This window comes from Mustela erminea, chromosome 2 (genome assembly GCF_009829155.1).
Source record: "Mustela erminea isolate mMusErm1 chromosome 2, mMusErm1.Pri, whole genome shotgun sequence".
NCBI lineage: Eukaryota > Metazoa > Chordata > Mammalia > Carnivora > Mustelidae > Mustela > Mustela erminea.
In genome coordinates this window covers 111484420-111493203 of record NC_045615.1, presented here as the reverse complement: position 1 = coordinate 111493203, position 8784 = coordinate 111484420, and the positions used below count along the sequence as shown (strand labels likewise).

The 8784-nt window shown below is 36.8% G+C and overlaps 1 long non-coding RNA gene across 1 annotated transcript; it reads right to left on the bottom strand.

Moving 5' to 3' along the window:
• Positions 1-5777: 5777 nt before the first annotated feature.
• LOC116584926 lies at positions 5778-7578 on the bottom strand. Its single transcript, XR_004283381.1, has 3 exons — positions 7484-7578; positions 6724-6833; positions 5778-5936 (listed from the first exon to the last, which is right to left on the bottom strand). It is a non-coding gene; the product is annotated as an uncharacterized LOC116584926 (long non-coding RNA).
• Between the last annotated feature and the right edge of the window lie 1206 nt (positions 7579-8784).

Here is an 8784-nt window from a genome sequence, read left to right as displayed (position 1 = left end):
CATCAAGGGATGAGAAGACAGCTGATATAAAGAAGCAAATAAATGTGAAAGAAAAGCTTTTATTTAGATTCCATTTTAATTTATCTTTTCTCTCTTGGACAAAATAAGAATTAGCATATAAGACCAAACGAGGAATCAAGCTATTCAAATAGTACACCGAATACAGAAAACAATAAAATTCTCAGAAACACCACCATCCCCCTTGAAAGGTGACATGCCATTTTAGAGTAAGCTTGCTTTGTTTAAGCTAGATTTGCATCTTAGTAGAAGCTTACAAGCATGTAACCTGTGAGGGGATGGTTGCCATGACAACATTAATGAGCCTGTCCTATGACCAGAGATATTGTAAAAAGAGAATGTTTGTGTTCCCACTTATTATTATATTGGTCTCTGCTTTCTGGAAAGGGAGAGCTGAAAATTCACTCTAACAGAGGGAAATATTTATTAATGGTCTCGTCATGAGCCATTCAAACTTCAAATAAGTAAGAGGATAATTTTGCAAGATTAAAAAAAAAGTAAATGTCAGCTAAAAACCACTTAGATAAGAAGTGTGTTGCATTTATAATGGGCTACTGCTATGAAATTGAATGCTGTTTTCTAACAAATAACGTGTTGAATTTATCATTAGTCTAGTTTGGCTTGTATGCTTGTACAGTCGTTCTCACTGAAGGATTTCAAAGTCTTTTTCATTTAATAATTAAATCAGTAACCCTCCATATGCCTCTTTAATTAAACAGTAAGTATCCATCAAGCACTATGGATTTACCAATTATTATATTCCTGTACTATACTGGCTCTTTAAATATAACACTGCTTCTCAGCCTCAAAACAAAATTCAACAGGGATTATTCATATTTAAGTTGAAAAAAATGAGGTTCAGAGAAGTTGAATGAATGTCTTGGGGCCACACAATCAGTAACTAGTGCTATGAACTACATCCAGGTACAAAGGCAGTGGTTTGGGCTTGTTACCCCTTCCCCAACAATACCATGCCCCCCCCAACCCCACCCAGGTGTTCCGTGATGTGCTGAGTTCTCTAAAGACACATATTGTGAAGAGGGCAAGAGCAAGTCCCTATTCTCAAGGAGTTTTTGGTCCAGTCAGATAAGATCTGTAATTCATTTAGAAAAAAAATTTAATTGAATTATGAGTCTTGAGACCAGGATTCATGACCCAGATCTGACACTAACTGGCTAGATATTCATAGGCAAGCTATATATGATTGTGGTACTTTAGTTTCCAAAAACTACTATCTAATAAAATCCAAGTCACCAAACTAGAGCTTTCTGGAAATAGACTGGGCTATCACAAAATGTAGTGAGTGCCCTGTCAGAAAAAGGGTTTTGACAAGAAGCTGAATGACCATGTAACAGATAATACTCTGCTGAAAACTGGATTTAAACAAAGTAGAATGTGGAATTTTGTTTGTATCTTTAAATCAATTATTGAGATATGTGTGTTAAAATCCCAATTATTACTGTGAACTTCTCTATGCTTTTAGTTGTATTAATTTTTGCCTCACATATTTTAAAGTTATATTATAGATATATACTGATTTATGGCACAGATATCATACTGTTGGATATACTCCCCTTTCATTTTGAAATCTTCTTCTGTATTTCTACTATTCTAAATATTCTTTAATAGTGCTTCTTACCTATAGTTTAATATTTTTTATTTAGATCAGCTTTTTCCTTGCTGTTCTAGCTTTTTAAAAGATTTTTTTTTATTATTATTATTTGACAGACAGAGATCACATGTAGGCAGAGAGGCAGGCAGAGAGAGAGAAGAGGAAGCAGGCTCCCTGCTGAGCAGAGAGCCCGATGTGGGGCTCGATCCCAGGACCCTGGGATCATGACCTGAGCTGAAGACAGAGGCTTTAACCCACTGAGCCACCCAGATGCCCTGTTCTAGATTTTTAAATCATTTTATTTTCAATATTTTTGTATCATAAATAAGTATATTTTAATACCATTTAATACCATAAATAAGTGTATTTTTTTAACCTTTTTTATAATTCCCTCTTCTTTCTCTCTCCTCTCCCTCCCTCTCCCTCTCTTTCTCTCTCAACCCTACTCCAGCCCCAGCTCTCTAGCTCTGAATCACTGCATTAGAAATAATTCTGCTTTCCTGAGGTTTTAAGTTTCCTCATCAGGCAGTTCCTAAGGGGGAGACGAGATATGTTTTGGGTCTAGGATTGCTTATAAGTACCACAGTATAGTGGAAAATTTCATTCTGTCTTTGCTAGCTTTTGATCTTACCTTCATGGGCCATTCCCCTAGCATCCACATGGCTCCACTACTCAGTAGATGTCCCAAGCCCCAGTTCATCACTCCTGCCCCATATAACCCTAAAGGCTTGACTAGTTTCTCCTTCCCCCACGAAAGCCCTCTAGTCAGCCTGCTCCTGGCAAATGCTCCAAGGGAAAAATGGGTCTTTTCACCTTGTAATAATTAAATGCTTCTGGAATTTTGGTTCATTTATTTCTCAATTCTTCTTCTAATCTCTGATGTCTTTAAAGGTTTTTTAATTAAATATTTGGTGGTTTTTTTCCCAGTTGTACTGGGGATGTTAAACTGTCATTAGTACCCACATCCTACAGAGGAATGGAAATATACACCCATGGAAAAACGAGTCCAGTATTAAAGTGCTCAACTTTAATCTATGGGTGCTTAGGTCAGTGTCTCTCATGAGCGCCAGGCACTTTTCTAAACTCTTCATGGGAATTAACTTACTTGAGATTCCTAACAGCCCTATGAGATAAATTCTACTAGTATTCCCAATTTCTAGATAAGAAAACTGAGGAACAGAAAGAGTAAGTAACTTGCACAAACTCAACTATTCAGTGTAAGGAGACAGACACAAATGTAGGATATCGAGTCACAATGGGCATCATCTGAAACACTTCAATAGATGTCTCCTAGAATAATACGGAATGAATCTAATTCTGCATACTAGATATACTAGATATAAAAACTATTCTCTCTACCCCTAAAACTTACTAAACATTCTTACTATAATCTTATTTTTTCATAATATTATTTCTCTAAAGATTTTATTTATTTATCTTAGAAACAGTGAGAGAGACATGAGCAGGGGGAGCAGCAGAGGGAGAGGGACCACCAGACTCCACGCTGAGGACAGAGCCCAAAGCAGAGCTCGATCCCATGATCCTAAGATCATGACCCAAATAGAAATCTAGAGTCAGATGCCCAAATGACTGCGTGTCACCCAGGCACTCCACATTCTTACCATAATTTTAAAATGATGACATTATAAAAATGTCATATATAAAAATGTCATATATATAAAACCTGGATTAGTCAGGATTAGGCCTGAATGAATTAAAGTTAGTGATCCTGTACAGTTTTCTTAAAAGCTACCATTTAATTGACACTCAGATTAAACAGTGATACTCCTCATTTCCTCCATAAACTGTGTGAGCCCTTGCTGGTGGCACCCTCACTGTCATACACCCATACACCAGCAGATAGTGCTAGTGAATGGTATGCTTAGCAGAAGACATTTATACTTGTCCCAATTTACAGTTGTATCTGTTATTGTCATTACATAATTTATTCAAATATTAATATAAATTGATAAAATATGGATGTGAAAAGATGTGAGTTAGTAAAAAGTTTGCCACTGAAACAACTATAAAAGATTGGGAAGAAATGGACAAAATCCAGAAGATTATGATTTCAAATTGCTTAGATCAGTATCTTTAGGTTCTTGGTCCACTTGAAAAAAAATTAAATGGAAAATCTTAGATAATGTGTGCTTAGTGTTCCATCTGAAGGCACATGTAGTCAAAAAGGGCTTGGTTCTTTATCAAATGTTTAGTAAATAGAAAAAGTTCATGCATTATACACAAGAAAAAATGTTTAAAATGTTAGATTTGTTTTTAAAAATTCTGCTTTAAGCAAATTCAATTGTCTGCTCAAATGTCACCTTATCAGTAAGGATTTTCCCTGACTACCCAAACCAAAAACCTTCCCTTTCCTGGCACTCTCTATTGCTTTTAGCCCTTTTTACTTTAGTCCCTAACCTTTATCAAGAACTCACACCACATATTCATTTTTACTTGTTTTGTTTACAGTGTGTATTCCATTGCAGGTAGAATAATGCTCCACTAAAAAGGACATGGACCTTTTTAGTGGAGCATTATTCTACCTGCAATGGAATACACACTGTATTCCATTACTTTTCCAATACACACTGTATTCCATTACTTTTCAAACAAGTAAAAATGAATATTTAAAACAAATCTAACATTTTAAACATTTTTTCTTGTGTATAATGCATAAACTTTTTCTATTTACAAAAGGGGACTTTGCAGATGTGATTCAAGTTAAAGACCTTGAGATGGAGAGAGTATCCTAGAGGATCCAGAGGGGCCTAACTTAATCACATGAGTCCTTAAAAGAATGGAGGTAAGCCTCGGAAAGAGATGTGTCAAGAAGAAGGAAGAATGGTCAGAAAGCTGTAACATTGCTGGCTTTGAAAAGAGAAGTGGGCCATGAGCCAAAGAATGGGAACAGCCTCTAAAAGATAAAAAAAGACATGGAACAGAATTTTTCCCTAGAGCTACAAGAAAGTAATGTAGCCCTGCTGACGTCTTGATTTTAGCCCAGGGATACCCACATTAGACTTCTGAGTTACAGATGGTGATCTTATAAACTTGCATTATTTTAAGCCACTAAGTTTGTGGTAATTTGTTATAGCAACCATTGAAAATTCATACATGTCTCTTTGCAGAGCATGAGCTCAGTAAAGACAAGAACATTGTTATATTTTCTGTTTTATCACTAAAACTTGTAACAGTGTCTGGCACACAGGAAATATTTAATAAATACATGTTCAATGGATGAATAATGAATGAATATGCCAATAAACCAATAAGCCATCTCTTTCTTGTCATGATCTCATAGCACAAGAGGAACTCTACTACAGTAATACTAATAGTGATACTATCTATTGAGTGCCTTTTATTGGTCAGACATTTCTGTATATTCATTTTCTCATTTACTCATCACAGCAAATGTTAGGTATACTCTCTCCATTTTCTATAGGAGCAATCTGGGACTCAAAAGGTACTGAGTAACTTGACCAGGTCTAATTAACTTCAAAATGTCTTCCATTAGGAGACTACTTATAATAATAAGCAAATTTATTTTTTTAATTTACGGTCAGTAAAATAAAAGTTAATTAAAAGCCAATCAAACTCAACATATATAAACGATGACCTTGAAGTATAAGGAGGGCTATTTATTTAATCAGTATGTTACAAAGGCATTCATGTCCAAGGCCTCAGAGTCTGTGTATGTATGTGTGAGAGAAATAACACTTTCAGTACTCTGGTGATTAGAGTATCTGAAAGCACAGCAATTAGGCACCCTGCCTAATTGGATTCCCCATTAGAACCCCACATGTAAATTAATGTACCATACACACACCCCTCATCTAGACGGTCAGCTTACAAACATTGTAAGCATGATCTTTCAGACTTCTTTGCATCCCAAACAGCTAGGACAGGTTGAGCTCCCACTGCTCTCTGCTCTACCCAGAACACAGTAAGTAGCTCACTGGCCCCTGACCCAGGCTTCTTTCACACTCCTGCCTTTGCTGAGACTCCATAAGAAAAATCAGCCTGGCCTCAAAAGGTAGGCCCAGCCCAGGTAGCTTTGGTATTGAAATAGTATTTAAAACTATACTGAAAAGGAATTTATGACAGAGTGAGGTAGAAGGACAATCATTTTTTGTTCACCCACCTGACAATGTAGGTATGACTGAAATGACAGAATTTCCAGGCACACTTGGATTGAGAGATCAGTTCAGCTATTAGCAAACTGTATGGCTTTTGGCAAATGCCTTAACTCCTCTGATCCTCAGTTTTCTCATCTGTCAAGTGGGCAGGCATTTTAATAGTTACTGTACTGGATAAAATAAACAGGAAAAGAGCATTACCCGCAAGGTTCCACAGAATTAAGCCACACCTTTAAGAATTAAAGTAACTTTAAAATTTGGAAATAATAAAAACATTCTAAAATGGGGAACTGATTTGGGTAATTTATGGCAAATCTCTACAGTGGATCAAGAACAAAACAGGAATAGAACATGTTCTCTTTTGGGTTTCTTATTATGCCTTGCAAAGAAATACTCAAACTACATCACAGGACTACCTGAGAACCCAAGGAGAGAATGCATTCTTTCATTCATTCACTCAACAAATATTAAGTCCCTGCTATGTATCTGGTTTATTGTAGGTATAAACTGAAGTGTCAAAAATGTCCCCCATCTTGACACTAATACTCCAGGCTGGGAGATAGACCACCAACAGAGTAAGTACATTGCAAAGTACATTATTACTAAATGTTATGGGAAAATAAAGGAGGGGAAAGGGAGTGGTGAGAGAAGACAGAGATGGAGTTGGAATTTTCAGAGAGTCCAGGAGAGAATTCACTAAGGTGACGTTAACAAAGTCTTGTAGGAAGTTACTATTGTCAATATCTAGGGAAGGAACATTCCAGGCAGAGGAAATATATGTCTGAAAGTGCTAACATTAATAGGTACTATATGAATATACACAGAAATTGAGCACTGGAAGTATCATCAAAACCTACTATGTCAGTCAATACATTAACGTAACGCCCAGAGTGATTCAATGACCTATATGTCCCCAGCTAGTTTCATGGCAGAGACCCAGTCTTACATGACTCTTACCTTTTGATCAAGCTCTTTCCACCAAAATTCAATTTTACATTCTCTCTACATTTATTATGTAAAACTCCTTCTCCTACTTTGATGGATATTTGGGTATTATAAGGCCATAACTGTAAGAGGGGAAAATAGTGTATTCAAATAAGCACCTTATTTGGCTTGAAACATCTGTCTAAGAACTCAAAAGGCAACTACGGTGTTCAGTGCAATTCACTGGAAGCTAAGGAATAAGACAGGGATACCCATCACTTGCTCTTTGACCTCATTAAATGTTGACATCTCCTAAGATTAAAGCATCACTAAGCTCTGGAAATCCACATATCCCTGATGAGTAACTACTCCTATTATCTAGCAGTTGATATGTGCTAGCAAAAATATAATCTTCCATTTCAAAGCCAATGCCTCTATGTGAAACACTGCGAGCCCTCATTTTAGTCTGGCAAAAACACATTTCAGTAGAATTGTGAGTATTTGAGGGTCTCAGTAAATGACCTAAAAAGTTATTTTCTTCCTAGTTGAAGGCATAATCCAAACAGAGGAAAGAAGATGGAAGGAAACATTCAACTGAGGACAGTCAGGTATGGCCCTCAACTCCTCACAACAATCCTGTGATAATGGTCTTCTCTGCCTGTCCCATTACACAGGTAAGAAAATTGAGGTCCACCAAGATTATACAATTGGGATAAGGTCACCTAAATAAGAAATAGAAGAACAAGGGCTAAAAGTGAGATTCCACATACCAGACCAAAAGTGAGTCACATACCAGACTATGCAAAGCACAGGGGCCACGATAAGGTTACGGATTTTATTATTATAACAGCCATTGTGTCCACGTTGGAAAAGAACAGAATTCTCACAGAGGAGTCTGAAAAAAGATCGATAAGATCAAGTTATTAATACATGTCCAAAAGAGAAAGATACATCAAGTAAAGAATGAAATTGTGTTGAAAGATTTCAATCAAATCTTACATAGAATATGTCTTCACTGAGGTCCCAAGAAGTGAGACAAATCCAGTCACAAAAAGCTCTGAATCTAGGTAATTAATGAGGAAAGAGAAGAACAGACAACTATGATTGCAGTGCCCAACCAGATGAGCTGATGTGAAGGAGGAGGAGGAGAACAAGAATAAGAGGAGGAAGAAGAGGAGGGAAAGGAAGTACTGCAGTAACAATAAAAATAGGGATATATGCGTTGGAGAAAGTAATGGAAAAAACTGTTTTTCAGTGCCCTTGCTGCCATATAAAATATATCTAAAAACAAGTTTTTCAAAGGCCTTCCATCAAAAACATCACAAGGGCCGTCTTCATGAATTTGACATGGAGCCACAGTGCCCAATATGGTACCACTAGCCACATATGGCCACTTAATTTAAATTTAAATTAATTAAAAATATTTAAAAATTTAAAATTCAGTTCCTCACTCAAACTGCTATAGTTATCAAGTGCTCAATAACTACAGCTGTCTAGTGGCCACTGTAATGGGAAGCACAGATGGACAGGTAGATTGCCATCACTGTGAAAAGTTCTATTGGACAACATTTATATAGAGTTTTCTCACAAAATCTAGTCAAATTGTGATTCCATAAACACATAGCATACCCTACTGCAAACGGAAGATGCTGTGTGATGGAACTGAATTAAGCTGGATTTAGAATAAGCAGGAGGGGCGCCTGGGTGGCTCAGTGGATTAAAGCCTCTGCCTTCGGCTCAGGTCATGATCCCAGGGTCCTGGGATCGAGCCCCACATCGGGCTCTCTGATCAGCAGGGAGCGGAGCCTGCTTTGCCCTCTCTCTTTCTCTTTCTCTCTCTCTGCCTGCCTCTCTGCCTACTTGTGATCTCTGTCAAATAAATTAAAAAAAAAAAGAATAAGCAGGAAAGATAGGTGGGGGGTGTATTTGTAAGAAGAAAATATCTGCCACTGAAATTTTAATAAATTGATTTATAATTGAGACTCCATGTCAATGGATTTGGTAATAAAACTTTCATCTGGAGTTCTCAATTTATGGGTTTTTTTTGTGGAAATTCATTGCTGTTTCTGTTGTAATTTTTATAGCTTAGAACTT